This window comes from Sinocyclocheilus rhinocerous, unplaced genomic scaffold (genome assembly GCF_001515625.1).
Source record: "Sinocyclocheilus rhinocerous isolate Xijiao unplaced genomic scaffold, SAMN03320098_v1.1 scaffold1091, whole genome shotgun sequence".
Classification (NCBI taxonomy): Eukaryota; Metazoa; Chordata; class Actinopteri; order Cypriniformes; family Cyprinidae; genus Sinocyclocheilus; species Sinocyclocheilus rhinocerous.
The window spans coordinates 119,738-123,762 of record NW_015667412.1 but is presented as its reverse complement, the minus strand read 5'-3'; positions in this window follow the sequence as shown (position 1 = coordinate 123,762).

Here is a 4,025-nt window from a genome sequence, read left to right as displayed (position 1 = left end):
TATGACATACTGACACAAATTTCAAATGATTTTCAACGGTCGCTTTGTCACGGCGCAGACACGGTGTTACCTATCGAGAAGAAACAAAGCAACCTCAGCATCCGATCGCAGGCCTTCCGCTCCTTGAGTTCTCTCCAACCCTGGAAAGCTGATCCGATATTTACAGGGGTCCTACTTCTTGCCTTAAGCCTTCTTTTGTTTCGCAGACGGTTTTCTCTTTTGTTTTTTTATCCGCCATCTCTATCTTTCTGTTGCTTGGCTCGCTCATGTCCGTCCTGTGCACTGAACTCTCTCTCCTCCACATCATGAGTAGACACGCCCCTTACTGCTGATTGGCTACAGGTTTGTTTTGCTAGTCGGCCCGAATCTTCTTCTTCTTCTTCTTCTTCATGTTTCATGGCGGGTGGCATCCGTCGGCCCGTTTTTGAAAAATCGCTTACCCCACCTTTAAAGAAAATTTCGAGATTTTAAAGAAAATGCGGTTGTCAATCCCAAAAAATTGACAGTGTGAACGTAGCCTATGATATCAAGTTGCTGTTAATATTTTATCATCATTTACAGTATTTAACTGTATTTGCATAGAATGGTACATTACTGTAGAAAATTCCCTGTATTTTTACAGCTATTTTTATAGTGTAGTAGTAGTAATAATAACAGAAGTAGGTTTTTAAGAATACTATTTCAGTCTTCTTCAAAATTTCAAGTTTAATTCAATGTGTTACTTGCTATTTTTTTTTTTTATTATTTGTAAATTTCCTGACAATTTCTGAGTGAAAATTATTTTGAAGTAAATCCTACAGGTTTTTTCTCCAGTGTACCCTAGTAACCACATAGCAATGCATTAAAACTCACTCAGAACACTGTACCAATTTCCTAGCAAAACTCTAACAACCCAAAACATCCTAGCAACGGCACAGCTACCCTGGCAAGCCATCTACAACTCTAACTTCATGACAGAGAGTTTTGCTCATTCAAAACGTTGCTCAATCTAATTTGGTTCATCATTGTCCCTTCACACTTGTGTTACACTCTTCCTCTATTACCCTTTGTCTTTTCATTTTCTCTTTTTTCCTCATTAAAGCTCATTTCGATTCAGCCACACACACACACACACACACACATCTGACCTATGAGTCATTGCTGGCAGCACTGCAAAACACTCTTATAGATATATATACATATCTATGGTCTACACTGGATGCGGCGCGGCATGACACAACAAATCCCTGACAGAAAATTGCTGCTGCGTTCTATTTATGACATACTGACACAAATTTCAAATGATTTTCAACGGTCGCTTTGTCACGGCGCAGACACGGTGTTACCTATCGAGAAGAAACAAAGCAACCTCAGCATCCGATCGCAGGCCTTCCGCTCCTTGAGTTCTCTCCAACCCTGGAAAGCTGATCCGATATTTACAGGGGTCCTACTTCTTGCCTTAAGCCTTCTTTTGTTTCGCAGACGGTTTTCTCTTTTGTTTTTTTATCCGCCATCTCTATCTTTCTGTTGCTTGGCTCGCTCATGTCCGTCCTGTGCACTGAACTCTCTCTCCTCCACATCATGAGTAGACACGCCCCTTACTGCTGATTGGCTACAGGTTTGTTTTGCTAGTCGGCCCGAATCTTCTTCTTCTTCTTCTTCTTCATGTTTCATGGCGGGTGGCATCCGTCGGCCCGTTTTTGAAAAATCGCTTACCCCACCTTTAAAGAAAATTTCGAGATTTTAAAGAAAATGCGGTTGTCAATCCCAAAAAATTGACAGTGTGAACGTAGCCTATGATATCAAGTTGCTGTTAATATTTTATCATCATTTACAGTATTTAACTGTATTTGCATAGAATGGTACATTACTGTAGAAAATTCCCTGTATTTTTACAGCTATTTTTATAGTGTAGTAGTAGTAATAATAACAGAAGTAGGTTTTTAAGAATACTATTTCAGTCTTCTTCAAAATTTCAAGTTTAATTCAATGTGTTACTTGCTATTTTTTTTTTTTATTATTTGTAAATTTCCTGACAATTTCTGAGTGAAAATTATTTTGAAGTAAATCCTACAGGTTTTTTCTCCAGTGTACCCTAGTAACCACATAGCAATGCATTAAAACTCACTCAGAACACTGTACCAATTTCCTAGCAAAACTCTAACAACCCAAAACATCCTAGCAACGGCACAGCTACCCTGGCAAGCCATCTACAACTCTAACTTCATGACAGAGAGTTTTGCTCATTCAAAACGTTGCTCAATCTAATTTGGTTCATCATTGTCCCTTCACACTTGTGTTACACTCTTCCTCTATTACCCTTTGTCTTTTCATTTTCTCTTTTTTCCTCATTAAAGCTCATTTCGATTCAGCCACACACACACACACACACACACATCTGACCTATGAGTCATTGCTGGCAGCACTGCAAAACACTCTTCCATCCTCTCTCTCTCTCTTTCTCTCTATCTCTCTCTCTCTCTCTCTCTCTGTCAGACTGATGTTTTCTCTTGTTTCTGGTCTCCGTGGGCTCCTCCCAGTGTCCTGCAAATACTTATCAATCACAGGGTCTTCAGAGGTCAGGAGTGCGTCACCAGCATCTGCATCAGTGACCGGCGTGTCTGCGTTTAACAGATATTTTAATCGCAGCTCAATTTTACGGCTCTTTTTCTCTTTACCCTTTTGTTGAGTGGTTTCCTTTCCATTTCTGATCCCCAAAGGCTTCCCTGAAGCCACACATAGTCTTCTTACATCTACTTATCTCTCTCGTAGGGTCTCGCTTCTTTTCTCTTTTCTTGTCTGCTGAGGTGCGATAAAGAAAAGTGACCTTGTTATGAGAGGCAACAAAGAGAACCTATCTGAAAGATCTCCAATGCATGATGCCTTAATAATGTTTTCCTCCAGGTTGTACACTTCATGCCATTAACTTGCAAGTAGCTGAAAGCAAATATGACTTTCAATTCACCCTTCCCTTTAAATCAAATTGCATAAATGAATTAAAGGAATAGTCTGCACACAAATGAAAATGCAATCATTTACTCATGCACCCTCATGTCGTTCCAAACCTGAATGAGTTTCTTTGGTGGAAAACAAAGCAGATACTTTGCAGAAGTGTCCTGGCTGCTCTTTTCCATACAACAAAAGAGGATGTTAAACTCCGAAATGGACAACAGGCACTTGTAAGTCTACACAAATATAATGTGCTATGTATTTCAAGTCTGCTTTGGTATAAAAACTTAAAATTAAACACTACTGCAGCTCTCAAATATAATTTACATTCATCTGCATTCAAATATGGCAAGTTAGGACACATTGCATCAGATTTTACATCAATTTAAAATTAACTGCTTACAAGACATGCAAGAAGCAATAAAGTTTGACTGGCATTTTTCTTCTTTTGCATTTTAGGTTAAATCTTTGTCCAGCAATGGACAGAAATATAAAAGCAATAAAATAACAACAACTCCACAAGAAGTACAACCAAATAAATCAGGTTAGATTTTGATACGGCTGATTTTTATCCCTTAAAATGCAGTAAATTTACCTTTTCTTTTCCGTTGTGATTAGGGGTGTAACCTGGGGCGGCGCTAGGGGTGGGCTAAGGGGGCTGAAGCCCCGAATGTTTTTATTACCATGCCCTGTAAGCATCATCACTGAGTTTTCATGCACATTAAAATCATTTCTGTTAGAACCGCACATTTACTCTACACTCTGTTCTCTCATTCATTCCTGTTAAAGGGGTCATATGATGTTGCTAAAAAGAACATTATTTTGTGTATTTGGTGTAATGAAATGTGTATGCGGTTTAAGGTTAAAAAAACACATTATTTTCCACATACTGTACATTATTATTTCTCCTCTATGCCCCGTCTTTCTGAAATGCGTCGATTTTTACAAAGCTCATCGGTCTGAAAAAGCGAGGTGTGCTGTGATTGGCCAGCTATCCAGTGCGTTATGATTGGCCGAATACCTTCAGCATTTGTCTCTTCGCTGCCCTCTAGTGGAGCCAGAGATTAAATTAATTGGGAACATGCATGGACACGAGG